This window comes from Corvus cornix, chromosome 12 (assembly GCF_000738735.6).
Source record: "Corvus cornix cornix isolate S_Up_H32 chromosome 12, ASM73873v5, whole genome shotgun sequence".
Taxonomy (NCBI): Eukaryota; Metazoa; Chordata; class Aves; order Passeriformes; family Corvidae; genus Corvus; species Corvus cornix.
The window spans coordinates 1,265,590-1,284,969 of NC_046342.1; the positions used below are offsets into that span (position 1 = coordinate 1,265,590).

Genomic DNA, 19,380 nt, shown 5'->3' on the forward strand with positions numbered 1-19,380 from the left:
CTGGCAGGTCAGTTCCTGCTACAGGGACAGCTGTGCCTCAGTCAATAGTAAGAGAAAGGCAAACAACAGGACATGGCAATGATGTCGAATCCTGCCTGTCACCAAGACTTAATGTCAGAATTTTAAGTGTCCATCAGGTTTCATAGACCTTCCCCTCAAAGAGAAAGAGGCCTGGTTATAACCCAAGAGGCTGCAGACAGACAGGGAATGGAGAGGAGAATTCCCTCTGGAGGGACCTCAGCAGGGTGACTGGTCTGGTGTTCCAGGAAGGTTCTGCTGTCCCTGCCTTGACAAGACACCCTGACAGGGCCGATTGAACAGCTGGTGAATACCATGCAATGCTCCATTTTTACAGTCAAGTAGGCATTAGTGTTGTGCAGTACTGTCAAATTAGGACATTTCTGGGGCTGCAGTGGAGGCAGAATTTTGAGCAAATGTTACTGTCAAAAGTTTGGGTGAGACCAAGTTTGAGGATATATTCCTGGAATGATGTATTTAAACTAAGCCTCAATTCTCCTTTTTTTGGTCCAGATCAAAGGCTTTTTGGTCTAGGACTAGAGTTAATTCCCAAAGCTCCCCTTGGACTTTCCCAAGGATGGGAAAAAGAGGAACCTTAAAAAGAAATTAGGGAGAGGCACCTGCATGTGCAGGAGCTGTGTAATTGCACAGACATGTGGAGCCCAAGGAAGGGAAAGATGTATAAAGAGAATAAGGACAGAAACTCTGTTGTCCTTTGTTTTGACTTGTTATGGGAGAAGAAAAATGACAGGATGGAAATGAGAGACCACAAAAATCTTTATTTTAATGTGAGTATAGGAATCTGTGTTCAGGATGTATAAGCATAAATTCATTTAGTGCCAGTGATTATACAGGAAATGGAGGACCACTTAACTATTTTAAAGTTCAGGATGTTGTTAAAGAGAGGAAAAGGAAAGTTCTCTCTTCTCTTTGGAGTTTTTATTTTATGAGGTGGGAGGGCAACAGTGTAAATACAGATTTGATTGGAGACAGACTCTTTAGTCGAGTGCTTTATGTTAAACTGAATTGCATTTAGTAACTTCAGGTATATAAAGGAATATAAAATTTAATGAAACATTAATATAACAGGCTTTTGCCACCAGAGGCTTTGCACCATAAAAAGTGCGAAGGTTAATGGCATGAGAAACAAAGGGCTTCACATCCTGATTAAACCAAACCCTCTCCAGTCTGTTTCCTGTTCTCCATGGGGCACCATCACTTGTGCTGGGATCTGCCAAGGTTACGGCCTTTGTTCTTTATTACCCTTTGGGATAAAAATATCCCACTGTTCTTGTGGATGCCAAGCTCCTCGTGGAGGCTCTGGGGCTGTTGGGCACGCAAGGAATGGAGAATTCAGGTTTTGGCCTTACTGCAGAGAGTGCCACTGGTATTTCTACTGGAGCAGTGCTCTGCTGTGCTGCAGGATGGGTCACCCATTATCAGAGGTGTATTCAATCATTTTACATCTCAAAACATGAGGCCTTGCTCTGCTCTTCCCAGTCCCAGTGTGAGTGGGGGGATTTTTTTGCTCTGATCCAGTTTGGTGACAAACTGTAACCAGTGTAAAACAACAGCAGGTTCTGCTGTTACACTCTCCTCAATCCATTGCAATTCATTGATTCATCTACTTCTTCCACTCTTGCTTATTTTCAAGTCCTAATGTAGTTGTTTGCTCTATTATATTGGAATTAAAGTCCAAAATATCTGAAGCAAACTACAGTGGACTCCTAATAGAAATGGTCAAGAATCACAAATAAAAAAGAATACAATTGGTAACAGTGAACTGAGCACTCTGGGTGATTTGTTTTAAAAAATCAGGTTCTACTTGATTGCCAAAGCAGGAAGATTCACCTGTGTGGTACAACAAAGGTTTAGTTGACTACATGAATTTCTTTGGCATTTCTACATGAATAGTGTTAGTCACTGGTGGTAAAAATATGTTCTGAGCCAACTTCTTTTTTGTTTTCTCCTATAATTCATTAAATAATGCCATAGATCAGTGTGAAAAATCTGAAGGCATCTAATTTATGTTTAAAGAATGAAAAGTTTCCAAACTCTATTCAGAAAGTGGTGGAAACTAAGGGTACTTGTGTGAAGTAATAGTTAGCTTTTGTCAAGCACTTTCTGTCAAAAGATTTACAATTTCCCAGAAGAAATGGAGTCAGGGAAATGAAGTGTACCAGATGTCTCAGTCATTGAGTGACAAAATCAAAGTGTCTCCTAGGGTGTAATACCCAAGAGTAGGGCTGCAGATGATTACAAATATATTGATATGTTGTCAAAATGATCTTTTAACTACTGCACTTGACTATTCAAGCATATTCTATTAATTCTCTATAAACCAGTAATTTAATTGATTCTTCCTTACTACTTCTTCAAGGTATTCCAGGTCTTTAAAGCACCCTTGGCTTCCTGAAGTGCTTGTTGATAACCCTTTGATCTGCCCAGCAGAAATCAGAATGCTGATAAGCGTTCATGTTTTGGGAGATAGCTCCAGACACAGGGGTGTGGCTGTGCATTGAAAGCCTTTCCAGGTGAGTTTGTGTTGCAGTGAGGAATGAACACATTCTCAGTGCTCCTCTGCATGAAAACAATCAGTTGTCAGTTTTTCATGATCTTTTGTGTGAAGCACATAGAGACAGGTACAAAACACTGCATTTTGAGTGCTTCCACGAGGTGACAGTGAGGGTAAGAGAAAGATGAGTTACTGGTGCGAAGCATCCTCAGTGTCTGCAGATACTTGGCCCAAAAGAAGGGATTTGAGGTTACTTTCCTGCCCCCTTCCCCTCCGAGGTTTGCATACTCCTAAACTGTGGGGTTTTGATGCTTCAGTAATGTTCTCTGCCAGATTTCTTTCTGGAAGGCACCACTCTGTCTCTTCAGTTTTCTCTGAGCTTATTGCAGTTCTCCATGACAGGAGCTCTTCCTTCTGCACTGTCTGCACGCCGTGGCATCCGGTCTGCGAGGAAGATTCCCAGGCACGTGGCTCTATGGAGAGGGACAAATAACTGCAGCAAAGCTGTCTGGATTGAATAAACATCCAGTCACTGCCCACTTGCTGGTACCTATCCCAGGGTGAGGGCTGTGGACTCCTGCTGAACACAGAGGGGATGCGGGGCGGGAGGCAGCACTCCTCAAAGGCAGGGCACGCAGCTGGGGAGGTGTCTGGGAAACGCTGCTCATAATTCAGACAGACCTTTGAAAGGTTCTTTCCAGGCTTCCAGAAGAGGAAGGAGATCCTCTGGGGGGACAGGTGGAACAGATGCTGGGTGCAGGTACAAACTGACCAGCTCCTGAAAGCTCCACCTGCACAAATCAGTTCCCACCCGACCTCTGTGTCCCTTCACCTTCTTTGCACCGCTCTGTTCCTTCACAAAAATATTATTGCATTGAAGGCAGGACAAGGCAGGGGACAGAAGTACCTTGGCTCCAGCACGGAGAAGACAGATTTGCACTACAAGCTTTGTCACCTGGAGAAATTTGCAGTTTTCTTTGATAGCAAATAACACATGGAGCAACAGGAAATCTGCCAAGCGTGGCAGAGGCTGTAAGTCACCACTAACAGGGGCACTTTATCACTGACAAGGCATGAAGAGAAGGAAACACAACCACTGTGGCCCCACTGCACATGAACTCAAAGCTTGAGAGACATCTAGAACCCACACAGTTCATAAAGATTGAAAGCAATGTGTTAAACCCAGCAACAACAGAAGTGATTAACTCCAGGCTTATTCTAATGCAGGGCACTGAGAGCCTGAACCAGAATGGGCCAGGTGCAAACCACTCAGGTATCGCTGCCCTGTTCTGGAGAAATACTTCCCAGTCTTCATCAAACCATTATTTTATGCCACCAGAGCTGGGCTTTCTTTGCAGAGAATGAAGAGTACTGGACAGCAGATAAAGTGTTAGTGGGAAGGAACCTTGTGAAAAGGAGGAGCAAAAGGCAACCCAGCATTGGCAAACTGTGAATTTTTTGACTCTGCCTTGCAGCCAGAAGAGTTGAGTGATTACTGGGGCTTAGACCAGCACTGAGATCAGAATGGAGTTGCTGCATTAGACCCATTTAGAGAGAGTCACTAGACAGTTCTTTAAGTTGGAAAGAACTGGAAATTCATAATTACTTTGGCTTTATCCAGAAGTGTAATGTATTTAATTCTTTCCCAGTGCTGGAGCAGGCAGTCAGTAATTACATTAATAGTGTTATCTCCCTTATTAAAGAATGTCTTATCTAAGTAATAATGCTAATTTATATGCATCTGGTATAATTTGAGCTTTCAGGACTTTTTATGATCATATATATGGTTTTGTCTTTATTTTGATTCTTCCTGACTCCTTAGACATAATGTCTTTCTTGGTGGACAAAATATCATTTTAATCTCTAGGTTTAAATTGTTTTTTAGCAACAGGGGTAAGTTACAATTCTAAGCAAAAGTGTGAGTCTGACCCAAGAGTTCTGGCCCTCCCCTGATCTCTGCTAGCAAGGGTGAGGCTGCTCCAGTTGTGAAATATCCTCGTGCATCACATGGTGCTCCCAGTATTCCACTTCAGCCATGCAGGCAAAGAGTGGTTTTCATAAAGGCTGTTCCAAGTTTGCTTGGAATCTCCATATTTCTAAGATTATTTTTTAAATAAAGGAACTGTTGTGACAGCTTGTACCAAGCTATTTACAAAAAGCTATTCCTCTTTCACTTGAGTTTGCACTTGAATTTTCTTGTTGTGCTGATTTGTGACACGTTTGGGTTTAATGATGATACTTACCATGAACTTGCCACCTTTTATCCAAGAGTTTTTCCTTTGTAGCTCTCCAAGCTTTTTGAGTGCATTTGCTGAACTGTGAGATTGAAATTTAAATTACTTCAGTGCCTTTGATAACCCTTGTAAGTATTAATTATATTTCTTAATTATCTTTTTCAGCATTTAGGCATTTCACAGATTGGGAAATAGATTTTTCAAAAAGAAAGTCTTGCTTATACAATACAGCTTGTTGTTTCTTTCTCCATAGGAATTTAATTTTTATTGGAGTCATTAAAACCGTTAATTTTTGATTGAAAAACCTACACTTGGACGTTTCAGAAGTGCAACCCCCCTGTCTCCCGGGAATCACGGATCACTCCTCTCATTTGCCTGTTTTCCCATGGGCACTGGCCTCCCTTTGGGTACCAGGGGACACTGGCACACCCTAATCCCAGCACCTTTTCTTTTAAGTTATTACTGTAAACAATGGTTGTATCCATTAAAAATTCCTCTTAGTCTGCCTGATTCTCTACAGGAGTGAAGCTGTGTAGTCAAAATGCTGTAACACATCCCCATTCCCATGGCAGCCTGCTTGCACTGGCTTGATTACTATTTACATACAGCTTTTAGAGAAATGTGTTACTCCAGTGAGTATCTCCAGTTCTCGAGTGAGATCTGTCTTTTACTGTGAGAATTTAGATAAACATTCACTGTGTAATGAAATACCCACAATTTGCACTGGAGCAAAAGGACTACATTTAGTCAGAATTATGCTGTACTTTGGGCCACGTGCAAGATCCTGATTCAATTCAGAGTGCAAATTAGAGTGGAATCTTTCTGCTTTCAAAAGAATTGACCCAAATTCCAGATCATTCCTTGGGAATGCCTCCATTCCCTCCCACCCCATTCACCATGAAAAATATGAAAATCAGAGCTTCATCCTGCTGAAGGGAAGAAGGGAAATGTTTAGGATCAGGGGAAAAGTAGTGGATTTGGAGCTCGAGTAGGGAGACATTTCCCATCAGCTCAACAGAAAATTCTGATAGAAATTGCTGAAGTAAAAAAACGTGAGGGACGTTTGGGACAAGCCAAGATCAGCAATCAGAGAAAGGGCAGCAAGTGCAGCACCACAGATCTGAGGGGTTTCCAGAACTTCTAATCCTGTCTTTGTCCAAGTAGTTTTAATGAAAAAGTTCTGTGTGGAGGCCCCAGGGACAGCTCTGCAGGAGCCTCATCCTTGTGCAGGAGGGAGCAGGACCCAGCCTGGCACCGCCACAGCCATGGGGACATCGTGGAGAGCTGCCCCTACCTGGGGTCTCTGCTTAGCTCCGACTTCCACGGCTCCAGTGCCCCGCTCCAGAAGGGAAATAACATTTACTTCATTTACTCATCACTCAGGAAGCCCTGGGGATTTGACCCCAGGCACCCTGAGACTCAGAACATCCTTCCTCTGCAGATACCGTGGCTCAAACGCGGTGCCAGAGACGGGGAAGAAAGCAAAATTCCATCTTCTTCTTTAAAAAACAGGAAAATGGGCTTCCCTGTGCAGTACCAAGTGTTTCTTGTCCTGAGGGGAGGAATTAGCTTTTCTGTGTCTGTTTAACTCTGCCTCTTCATACAGCTGGAAATCCTGGGAAGGCTGACTTACATCTACAGAGAAAGAACTAATAAAAATGTGGGTTTACTTCTAAGAGACAGCAGTAGTTTTGCTTTTCCTGGGATGCTGATAGCCTGTCAGTGGAAAATGTAGGCTTGGACAGTCTGGGTATGATTTATCTTCCTATGAAACCTGGCATGAATTTCCCAAACACTTCTAGTTCATGATAACACATCTTTTATTTCACTTCCTTCCATTGTTAGACAGAAAACATCACCTGATGAGTGGCCACAAAACGCAGCACGAAAAGTTCTCCAACCCAATTTCTTACTATGCACAAGTGGAAACAACAAGAGTTTTATGAGTTGGCCCATGTTGGGAATATTCATTTTACATGTGTTCATCAAATAAATGGCACTGAAGCCACCAACTTCAGCCATGAAATGTACCCTTCTTAGTGCTCTTCAGGATCAGCAATCACCAAGTGTTTTTTCAGCTCTGACAGCTAAAAAGTTTTAAACGAGAGAATAACAAACATTGAAGAATTAATTATTCTGTTTTAATTAATTTATAACTATTTTATTTTAAAAAATACAAGAAAAACCCCAATCAAGTATCTGAATTCCCAGCATTTTAATTGCCACAGACATGATTATGATAACCCAGAAACTTTGAACTTTTGAGATCAGAGCAGTAGGATATTCTCAAAAAGCAGTTCCTGTCTGCTGTGTGGTGGTAGTTGCTAGAGCCTGCACAAAGAAGTCCTCAAACACCAACTAACTAACCAACCAAAGAGTATAAATGAATCTGTACAAATGAAAAGAAATTCAGTGATGCCTTATCCATCCCACAGTTTTGGGTGTAACAAAAGTTTCCCCACATCTGCAGAGCTCAAACCTTTTTTTTGTTTATCTTACTGTCGTTCAGCCAAGCATAAAAGCTGGGATGACATGAGAAAATGAAGTGTACAAGCAACATGGAAGGCAGGCACTCCCTGAACTAACAGTGGGGAGATTCTGACTGAGGTGGGCTGCAGGACCACGGTATTTCACTATCTTAGCAAAGGAAGGTGGTTTTGGCAGCAGCTGTTTGAGGAGGTTGATGATGATATTCTGCTCTTGAACAGAAAAAACGTACAGAACCAGCAGGTCAAATTAGCCTATTTCTGTTAAAAGGAAGGTTCTAGAAATATTCCTGTTACAGCATTTCCAGTGGCCACCTCTGCAGGGAGGGAGCAAAGCTGGTTTAGAGTGCATGGAAAGAGGAGCTGAGAAACCCAGAGCGGCTCCAGTGCCTGACTGGGATCCGTTAACAGCAATGCGAGTCCAGTCACTGAGCCCTGTCTCAGGCAAAGCTCTCCCTGCAGCCACGGGCGTTGGAACTTGGTAAAAATGGGGAATTGTAATGCCAGGTTTAATAGTGCTTGTTATATTATCTACTACATTAAATCCCTGACAAATATTTAATGGGATTAAGTCTGTCTTCTGCTCTAGATTTATATAGCGCTGCCCGGGCATAAACTTCATTAAAGCTCCCTGTAACAGATATTTGAATCCTAACTAGAAAGTCTCATTTTCCAACATCACATCAGTTTTACCTTCTCTATTTTATCCCTATTAAATCATCCCTTCCCATTAATTTATATTTCCATTCACTTCCCTTAGCTTTAGCTACTTCTCGGGTACTTATTTCAGCAGCTCTGTACTCAGGTTCCAATCCCATGCTTTATGTACAGGACTCACTCTGTGCCTAGCAAGGAGCTGTATTTCCTCAGTAACTGTTAAAATCAATGAGACCTGACAGATTCAGTGCAAAAGGGAACTGTGTTTCTTACAGGATTGTGTTCACAGAACACAGAACTCTCTCTGTGTATGAATTTATGGGTAAGTGCAGACAGATTTTCCCGTGAAGATCAGAAATAAAAAGGAAAAGTTATCTCCACTTACTTTCTGCTTTAGTCAGCAACATCCAGCATTAATTTATGAAAAGACACATATTTCCCTTCTCTCTGTTTTGTTCTACTGAATTAATACATGCACCTATTGTGATTCTTGCCTAATTGCAGACAGACGAGGCATCTTCCCTCCCTTGGGCCACGCTGGAGCGCAGCATCCTCTGCAGGTACAGTGTGATTGTGTGGCCTTTTGCAAACAGCTGCTCCCTTCTCTGCCTGTGCCTCGAGCCAAAAAGGAACCACTGAGCTCGTGTTCAGGAGCTGGGTGTAAATATCCGACAGATGCTGTAGAGCTCCGGAGCCAAACGCGCAGTTGTGCACGATTGGAACAAACACGCCTGGTAAAATCAATGCATAATTAATTGATTTGCTCACTCAAAACTTCAGTGCTGATTGGATCAGCCCTCAGTTATGTAGACTTTTTTGCTACCAGCTGTGGCTTAAATGAAATTAATTTGGCCCATGTGAATAGATATTATTTACAGTCAGGTCAGGTGCTGTGCTGTGGATTCATCTGCAAACCACCCATTATCTGTGTATTGTTTGCACTGTGAACTGAAGGGCGTGGGAAGTTTTTCCTTCTTACAGTAAATTTTCCTCTTTCACCCAGCCTTCTCTCAGCTCCTTTTATCTTCCAGTTTCATCCTTACCTTTAGGTAAATTTTTGCTGTTACTCCTTCAGTGGCTGGCTCTTACCTGGAGATGTAGAAGCACGGTAGAAACTCAGTGATGACTTTGAGATGTGGCCATTTAGGAACCCACTCTGTGACCCCTATATAATCACTATAACTACATATATCAACATATGGCAACAGAAATATGACATTGCCATCTTTTTCCATGGTTCACAGCATCTTTTTTTTTTTTAATTTAAGTGCAGAGCATAAGCTTCAGACACACCAGGCTTCACAACATTTGTACTAATGCTGCCAAGCCACCCTCTAAAATATTTTATGAACCATGAGAACATCTTAATCTGTTGGCATTTCCTTAATTAAGACAGTTTTACTGCTGCCTGAAACAGAGGTGTTACATTAGCTGAGTATCTCTGCACGGTGTAAATTATGGCATCTGTCTTCTAAATAGAAGTTTGCATTATGCATTGAGGAATGAGCTGGTGTGCATTTAATTTAAATGGATGATCAGAGTTTTTTGAAAATTAATATCTACCTTTCTAGGAGATTTCCATTATGTTAAATTACATTTTTAAAAGCACATTACCTGAGTAATGTTAGTGCATATCGATTCATAACATTAGCATTTCCTGCCACAATGGAGCCCTTGAAAACAGCCACTGAAAAAACACGGATTGTTTAAGATTTACTGCTTTGTTGAAATTCTAAGAAATGCTGGTCAGGTAGAAATATTTTTTACCTTACTGTGTCAAACTGCACAATACAACAAATTAATTTTCCATGATTGTATATACCAATGGAGAGTTAGGTCAAATTATTCATACATATAAAATTTAATACTTTCAGAATCTTGCATTTTCCCCTAATAACACACACAAATATTACATATTCTCCCCCAAGACATTCACTGCTTACGGCAGGTAGAGGAACTATTCTGCAGAAAGCCAAGGTGTCATGCTTTTAAAAAGGTGTAAGAGCTCTTATATAGATGATTTTTAAAATAAGAGGTGATTTCCAATCCCTTGGAATTGCTATGGATTGCATCCCTACAGCAGATATTGTGGTGGAGGAAGGATCGGCTTTGGAACTATTTATAGCAGAACTGAGGTCTCTTAGCTGAAAGGCAGCTTATAGAGCCCAATAATTTCTAGTTTTGGCCCTGATAGAAGTGTGTGTGTGTCCTGACAGGATCAGCAGCTCTTCCCGGGATCAGCAGCTCTGGGGGCCGAAGGGCCAGGGCCCAAAACCAGCGGTTTCATCACAGCAAGGGTCAGCGTTGTTCTGTGAGGCCTTGGAGATCTTCAGATGCTGAGGACAAGCAGAGGCAGCAGAAGGGAAAGTCCCAAGCCTTTAATCAGTGCTCGGGAGGTACCAAACAGCTGGGGCTGTTAAACTCTGCATCAACAGTTCTGCTCCTGCTCAAAGTGCTCCCGGGGAGCCGCTTCAGAGGGAATTGGTGTGTCCCTTCCAGTAGCACAGAGAGCGGGGAAACAGCTGCACACGTGGGCTCTTCACTCAGTGCTGGAAGGAGAAGGGTGCTTGGCTCCCTGCTCCCAGGCATCAGGAACGGCAGATGAAGGTGGTGCAGCCAGGGAATTCTCTCTCCAGAGGACCAGTTTAATGTCTCAGTGATCTCATAGGATTGCTCCTGATTCTCACCTAGGGAAATCCTTCAAAGCCTCCAGGTTTTGGAGAAAGCCTCAGTGGTATATGCTGGAATTGCCTTGTGTTGTTCCAATCATTCTATCTTGTTCTTTTCTCTGGCATGGGGATTTCACCCCTTCCTGCTCTATCCCTCACTATTAGTGCTGGTGCTCACTGTCCACAGGCATTCTCACCAGTGCTGTGCAAATCCTGTATTTCCTGCTTCCTACAGCATTATGACTTTCTCTGCTTTCTCAGCTCAGAAAATCAGCACAAGATTGCACACAAATTATGGCTTTACCTCCCTATGGGAAAGGACCAAACCCATCGTATGGTTGGACTCGGTGATCCTTGTGGGTCCCTTCCAACTCAAGGTATTCTATGATTCTATGCTTCTGTGGTTATTACTAAACTAGAAAACCAAAATGTCGGAGGAATGGGAGAACTAAAAGAATTAAATGTTCGCTCCAAGTTTTAATTTTTTTTTCTTTTACTCTGAATTTAATTTCATAATCTAAACTTGGGTTCATTTTGTAAAGTATTTCGCTGAATGCTCCTGATGTGGTTTTCTTTTGTTGGTATCCTCCATGGAAAACATATTAGTTACTCTGACATTTTTGCAGCTCTGCCATGAAAAGCCCTGTCAGCTTCCTGTTCCATGATGTTTTCCTCTCCCAGACTTTTCTGCTCAGGCCCATATCACAGAAATACAGATAGTGCTGGGAGCAGTGGCTCTTTCCTCATCCTACCAAAGTAATGAGTGTGTCAGTGCTTTTCCACCTTTTTAATGCTTCTCTTCCAAATCCTTGCCACTTCTCTGTGGAATCATTCTGTTCGCTGGCCATCCTGGAGAGGCTCCATGTGCCTGCTGGCTCCTGGATCCCACGTTCAGAGCTATGGCTGCACACAGCCAGTTGTACCAATCCTGCTTCCACACTCAGCCTCCAGCCCACGTGGGATCACACCTGGAAAAGTGCAGGGCTGCGGGAATGATGGCATCAGGCTGGATATCAGGGAAGAACTTATTCACTGAAAGAGTGGTTAAACATCGGCACAGGCTGTGGTGGAGTCACAAACGAGTGGATATTGCACTTCATGTGTGATTTAGTGGCCTTGGAGAGACTCAGCCAAAGGCTGCACTTGATGATCGTGGAGGTCTTTTCCAACCTTACTGATTCTGTGATTCTGTGATTGGGATTTGAATGAGGGAAGCTGGAGCCAAGCACCAAGAGAGCCAAGGCTCTGTGGGTGCAGCAGCAGGGCTGGGATGGATTCCAGTGCCACGTGTCACCTCCCCTCTCCCTCCCTGCCCCAGGCGTGTTTCCAGCAGCCCGATGGTGCCCTTGGAGCAGCCTGTTTGCAGCCTGGCTGTCCCCGAGGGTGTGCCCTGTTTGACTTGATCAGGGATGGGACAGAGAGGGCTCAAGGATGTTTTCTGTACCAGGTACCCCACAAGAAGACCCTCCCCAAGCCCAGCCCCGCTGTGTGGTTGTTGACTCATGTTCTTTGCACTCAGCAGTACCTGTTGGCACTTACAGCTGTGAATGATTCAACGAAGTGTGCTCTCCTCCCTCTCACTTATCCCTGCATTGAAATTGGACATTCTGCATGTGGAAATTACAGGTTCCTGCGCTCTGAGGGTGATTCACAGAACAACACGACAGGCACTTGTTGAGGCATCGAGGGATGACTTCATCCCTTGCTGTTGTTTCAGCAACTGAAAGAGGCTTTATCTAGGATGGGTTTCTGATCCTTTTCACAGATTGTTTTTTATCCTTTACATCACACTTGTCTCTGATCATCCTTTTTTGGTTGTTTTGAATCCATAAAAGCATGAGCCTAAGAAATAGTTTGTACCGTCAATTTTCCACCAAATGCTGGAGGTCACTTCTATTTCTTGGGCCAGACACAAGTGTTCTGAGCCACTTTCACTTTGCACCACGGTGCGGAAAGCTGGGAGTTAAAACCACCTAGGAATGGGGTCAGGCACACAGCTGACAGACTGGGGTACAACTGCACGTTGTCTCGAGCAGTCGGGAACACAATCCCGGGATGGGCACGGCTGGAAGGGGTCCCGTGGTCCCCCCAGCCTGCCCAGGCAGAGGCACACGAGCAGCAGCAGTGAATTGGGGCGGGGTGGGTCTCTGTCGTGGCACTGTTGAGTCAGCACTGGGAACTCGGGTGGCTTCAGAGGACCAAGCCCGTGGCTGTCACCCCTGCGCGGGGCAGGGACAGGCACGGGGCAGGGGACACGGCTCGGTGTGACCACGGGCAGCCGCTCTCCCTGAGGAAAAGCTGCTTGATGAAATATGCTGAATGGTCACTCTGCAGACAGAAATGTTTCCAGCTAGAATAGGACGTCTGCAGTTCAAAATGAGGCTATCTTCTTAATGGCGTTAATTAGTGACCCAAGTGCTTTGCCGGGATGATTTTAGGGGTGTTTGTGGATCAACGGAGCTTTTCACAGGCACGGAGGCAGCTCCTTTGGAGAGCTGTAACCCAACACCAAACACTGCTCCTTAGTCAGCAACTCTGCCTCAAGAACTGACATCCAGAGACACGGGGAGAAAGCAAATCCACCTTATTATTCAGTGCTCTCCTCCTGAAAGGATTTCATAACAGATGAAAGGCTGCCACACAGGATCTGTCTGCCCCAGCCTGAGCAGCTCCTCCTGTGCTAAGAAAAGAACATGGAACTTGTGTCTGAGATCCATCTGAGAGGTACTGCCCCAAATTTACATCGCTGCAGGAAACTCTGTTGCCAGATACGCACAGACACAGGTCAAAATACCCCAGGAAAACATTCCCGGGAAAAAAAGTCTTAGATTTACCTTGAGAGGCTGAATCTCAAATAGTTCTCTGAGAGGATTTTTTCACCTTTTTATAAATGTAATAGTAATGATGATTCAAGCATGAAATTTATTAAAGTCTTGGCTCCAAAAGCTGAAGGTCTGGGGTATCTGTAATAAGTTGTGAGTACCAAATGAGCCTCTCTTCAGTACTGACCAGTGCAAAGCAGTCCTGGGTGTTTTCCCTTTAGTAAGGAAAAGATGTTCCTCCCTGCAGAAGGCATTGAGGAGTCCATTAGCAAAAATCCCTGAATGGGGACAGCTCAGGGACAGGGACAGGGACAGGGACAGGAAGGGAAACAATTTTAATTTTTAATATAAAATAGAAAATTATTACATTCTAATATCTGTACTGACATTTATCTTGGAATGACAGCCACGGAACAAGTTATATTTTCCCTCCAAGTTTGCAGGAATTTTTCAAGCCTAGATTGAGTTATAACAATATGTCCTTAAGAGAAGTTCAGGGTTAGATCCCTTTGCATTCTGCTGGAAATTTACCCCTGGATCATTCCCTAGCACGTTTTGTGCAGCTCCAGTGTACTGCTGCCACCAGATGGCCCCTGTGGTGGCTTCTGTTGGGAAAATCAGCGCAGGAGCTCGCCAAGGCAAAGCATTAAAATCAATTTAAGGGCAGAACACTGTTTACAAAGATTTTGCATAACAAGGGCCTGCTTTCTTTGCCGGCTGAATTCTGTGAGAGCTGATACAAAGCGTTTCACCAAGCAGCACATTCCCTGTCATCAGCTGAGAAGGATGCTGTGGATGTGCAGACCTTGTCAAGAATTCTTCCTAATTTTGCACCAAACAGAGCAAGATGAGGAGCAGAGTGTCTGAATTACAGTTTTGCTGACCTTGAGTTCACAAGATTCTGTAACTGCTCTGAAGTGCAATCTTGGTGAATAATGTCATCAGCACCTTTCTGATGCAAAATAAAAAGGAAAATTAAAAATAAGAAAAGGGGAAGGGGAAAGGGGAGAAGGGAAAGAAGAAGAAAGGGAAGAGGGAGGGGGGAGAAGGGAGAAGAGGAAGGAAAAAGAAAAAATAAAGGAGGAAAAAAAATCTCGTCAGGTTACAGCTGTGGTTGCAGCAAGCAGAACAAGGGCTTTGTCTGCTTCACTTCTGAGTTTGAACATGACAGAGACACTTCCCTTTTTGTCAGGAGCTCTCTGAAATGGGAACGAACACCCAGGCAAAGGCCTGTGTGATGTCCTGAGCTCTGCTTTTGCTTTGGAGCCTGTTTGTTTTGGGTAAACACTTCATGCTTGCCCTTGTAGCAAGTGTGGCAAAGGCAGTGGCAGAAATTCTGGGAGTTTAAAGGGCAAAAAACCAACAGACAATAACAGAAGCCAAAAAGGAATGAGTTGAAACCTGCTTGCAGTCGTAGCTGCACCTTTTTGAAAGCTCTTTTTGTTCCCAAGGATGCATTTATTTCATTCTACATCAGAAATTCCTCGAGATCTATTTCAACTGTCAACTTATAGCCAGCATCAAACACAGAAATGACACAGGGATGACTTTTTGACAGCCAGTTTTTGAGAAAATGTAGCTGCAAAGGGAATTTTTTTTGCAAAGTCGAAGAGTCTTTCCAGGCCACACATTAAAATAATGGCAGAACTATGTTCCTCAACAGATCTGAGTAATACAAACACAATTACGAGATCTTTTCTTTACATTCCTTTTTTGGAAAATATCTTTTTCAGGTGAAAGGCAGAGCCAAACATTAATAATGCATCTTTTCCCTGTAGTAACTCAGCAAGTAAATGCAGTGCGAGACTTTTAAATGCTGGATCACTGACAGGCAACACAAAGTTCCCCATTCCCAGCCCTGTCATAGTATTCTTCAAAGATGGGTTTCGAGATCATTCACCCCAAAGTATTTGATTAGTGCCACTTGTGTGCTTCAGTAAAGAGCTACTCACATGAATTAATTCAAGATACAGAGGATACTTCTTGATTACATGGGGCAATGGAAGACAGAGCTCGGGACAATAAAAGGCTTTATACGGGGATCAGGATTAGCTTTTCTGTGTAGGAATGGATCAGATTTATCACATAATTTAAACTGCACCTTCTCTGCTAAGAAGGCATTTCTGAAGAGAGAAATTCACTTTGTTGTCAATACAGACAAAAGAAAACGTCCTGAACAGGTTGAGGATCAAAACTCTTATGAAGAAAACTGAGCTAATGCCCATTCCAGAAGAGTGGGGCAGAGGTTTTAAAAGCTAAGACACTTCTTCAGTCCAAGTCCTCCCTTTGGGGTTGAGCCCTGGAGTGTCACATACAGGGAAGGCCCCACACATGAAGGGAGGGATCTACCACAGGTCAGATCCTGCAGATTTTGCTGGGTTTGGTCCTGACTAAAACCACAGATTGATACCATTGCCTTCATTCCTGGTATCTGGGTCCTTATAAACCTTTGCTGCCCTGGATTTTGCAAACACGTTTGCATCGCTTTTGCCTGACGCGGATGAAGGACAGCTCCGAGGATCCTCAGTAATACCCAGGCCCTGCATCTCTGTGCACTCCTCCCACCGTGTGTGGCCTTTCAGGGATCCTCCCCAAGGCTGCCAGAGCAGCACAAACCTCAGGGAACCCGGCAGTTCATCTTTGTGGGATTGCTGTTCCTTGGGGAAGCTCCTGGAGCGAGTTACCTCCGAGAGCTGCAGTTCAGAAGAGCCCTCAGCAGTTTGTCATGAGCTCCCAGTTACCCCATTCTGTGTTTTAACAAGTCTAAAATCTCAGTTCCTGCTGAGGAACTGGGAATAAACTACATTTGTCATTTGTACTAAGGACTTGTTTGACACGGAGTTCCTCCTTGTGTTCTAAGAGCCTGCCCAAGGGGAAACCTCTGAACAGCTGATTAACACTTTGCTGCTCTCAGAGCTGGTTCAGATCATTACTCTCCTCTGGATAAACGACCCAGATTAATTTTGACAAAGTAACATGCACAAAGAGACTTAGGAAAAATGTAGCTACTTATTTTTGTATTGCATTTCCAGAACTTACATCTCCATCTCTTCTTTGGAGCAGCAGCTCTTTCCCTTTTTACTTTTCCTTTTGAGTAGAATTCTAATTCATCTTTTGCCTCCAGCTACTCATTGACAGGGTCAGTTCTGGAAGCTTCTTTGTCTTAGAAGAGCTGTTCCCTCTGCCAGTCTGTAATCTCCCCCACGTAAGTGTTCACTCAGTGGTTTGCTGCCACAGTGTTTTTGTCATTCCCTATGAAAATTTTCAGGCTGTGATAGAGCCTCCTCTTGAGAAAACCCCAAATCCTCCAAAAGCAAGTACATCTCTTTTTTTAAATTATTTTTTTTTAACATTTCAACTGGAAAAGCTTCCAGAAGTTACTGCATTTCTCTCAGGTCTCTGAAGAGAGTGGGATCAAGGCTTTTAAGAGTCCTGATCCGTGTGAAACCTTGACTCACCAGCACACCAAGAGCCCTGTTTGTCTGACCAACCACCGAGAGACTGGGGCTGCACATGTTCCTGTGAGCATTTTAGTTGAGAGCTTTTAGCAGCAACAGGAAACGTGCAGTGAAAGCCACCGACTGCCTAAGGACAGCATCCCCTCAGACTGGAGTCCCTAAGGACAGCATCCCCTCAGACTGGAGTCCCTAAGGAGGGCATCCCCTCGGGCTGGAGTCCCTAAGGAGGGCATCCCCTCGGGCTGGAGTCCCTAAGGACGGCATCCCCTCGGGCTGGAGTCCCTAAGGACAGCATCCCCTCAGACTGGAGTCCCTAAGGACGGCATCCCCTCGGGCTGGAGTCCCTAAGGACAGCATCCCCTCAGACTGGAGTCCCTAAGGAGGGCATCCCCTCGGGCTGGAGTCCCTAAGGAGGGCATCCCCTCAGACTGGAGTCCCTAAGGACGGCATCCCCTCGGGCTGGAGTCCCTAAGGACAGCATCCCCTCGGGCTGGAGTCCCTAAGGACAGCATCCCCTCAGACTGGAGTCCCTAAGGACGGCATCCCCTCGGGCTGGAGTCCCCCACCGCCCACAGCATTTCGCAGCCCTTGCTCATGCAAGACCAGGAAAAGGCAATATTTGGCAATCATGAAGCAGCAAATACATTTTTTTCACGTAAGCTTGGACAGAATTAAGTCTGTTACCTTTTAACCTTCCCAGAGGTGAACAGAGCTTAACTCCAGGGCTTCCCAAGGCGGCTGCAGCACGAGGGGAGGGAGGCTGGAGTTCCACACACCAGGTCAGCTGCTAAGGACTTGCCGTGGCTCCCAGGCTGAAACTGTAAATACAGACTGTTCCTAATGATGGAGCCCAGCAGCAGCAGCAGCTTTCATCCCCTCCGTGTGCTCCCCAGCAGCATGAAAGAGAAGGGATAACAAAAGGGATAAGAAAAGGTTGAGCCTGCCTGACCTCAGCATTTTCTTGTTCAGCTTTTCATTTCCTGATTTGGAATCTTTACCTAAGACACCTTGAGGTTTAGTGTGGTTTCTTTGGACAAGAATCAATTGGAATTGATTTGTCCATGTTGTGATGTGCTTTTCTTTTTTGGAAAAGGATAGAAGAGTTCCCAGTCTGAATTTGCAAATCTATTTTTAAGTCTTGCTGCAAATAAAATGAAAGAACTTAAATTTCCCTCAGCTGTTGCCAGTGATAAAGATGGGGGGTGATTCTTCCCCCTTTTGTACAAATGGAATGTTATTTCTCCTTCTCTTCACGCGTGTATATTTATATTCAGTGATATATTACCAGTTTCTCTTAAGAAAAAAAGGATATGGTAGAAATCTGAACAACTGCAGACTAATGAGAGTGAACTACAGTGAGTCAGAGCAAACCTGGGCGCTTCTAATTGCACTGGTACAAATGTACCTTAATGACCACGGCATCAGAAATATACCCCTTTAATCACAGCTGTTTGCTCATGCTCTGCTTTGGTTAATGACTGCCTGAATTAACATTGCCCTTTTCTGCCTGCTATGATACATTAAAATGTGATATTTCTGCGTGCTGATCTTGTCAGTGGATAGTGCAGCTGTCCTGGGGGGCTGCACAATTTGCAAAAGCAGGTGAACTGCTCCACATCACCATTAAAGCCATAGGAATATATCCATTAAAAGGTGGTCTGGATGCAGGACAGGTGGGGAACCCAAGCCTGCAGGATTTATAGGTTGCTGCAATTCATGTGAAATGAGTAAATGGGTTTTTTTCCTTCAAGTTTTGTTGATGACAAAGACATACAGGGTATGGTGTGCCCTGCTTTCAAATTGTGATTTTATCCACTGGATTCAGATGGCGTGAACAGGATACATACTGGAAATATGATTAGGTACTGATTTTTCAGGATGTTTCTCCCCCTGCCTCCCCTATTTTTTTAAATTTAAATTTCTCTTGGAAGGCAGAATTATTTTCCTAATGTAAAAATATTACTGTGCCATCTAAGTGATTTTCTGTTCCTGGCATTCTTGGAGGCAACATGCCAGTTACAGATGTGAAAAGAGAACAAGAAATAAATGATAAAAATCCTTGGTTTTCATCAATGGAGGTGTCCAACCTGAAATGCCTGTGGCAGGGGAATTTGGACAACACTCTCAGGGATGCACAGGGTGGGATTGTTGGGGTGTCTGTGCAAAGCCAGGACTGGATGATCCTTTCCAACTCAGGATATTCTATGAAATATCCTATGATTCTATGAAAAGAAATCCGTATTTCTGAGGGCTTTGTACTTTATCACAGTTGCTTACTCTGACCTTTCTCTAATTTCTGTTCCCATGGATGTTTAAAAAAGAACAGAATATGATCTGATTTTCATGTTTCCTCATAATCTTATTCTGAAAAGCAGCGTTTGCTGAAATTTGCCAAGATAATTCAGTCTAACCATGGATATGGTGAGCATGGAAAAACTGACTCTGACCAATTAGAGCACAGAAAAATATCAGAATGGAAATGTATGGAATTAAAATGGAATAAAACGTCTTAAAATGGAAA

General features: G+C 43.8%; 1 long non-coding RNA gene across 1 annotated transcript; it reads right to left on the reverse strand.

Moving 5' to 3' along the window:
* Positions 1-811: 811 nt before the first annotated feature.
* On the reverse strand, positions 812-19,024 carry LOC120410694. Its single transcript, XR_005603006.1, has 3 exons — positions 17,544-19,024; positions 4,777-4,849; positions 812-3,006 (listed from the first exon to the last, which is right to left on the reverse strand). It is a non-coding gene; the product is annotated as an uncharacterized LOC120410694 (long non-coding RNA).
* Positions 19,025-19,380: the final 356 nt, after the last annotated feature.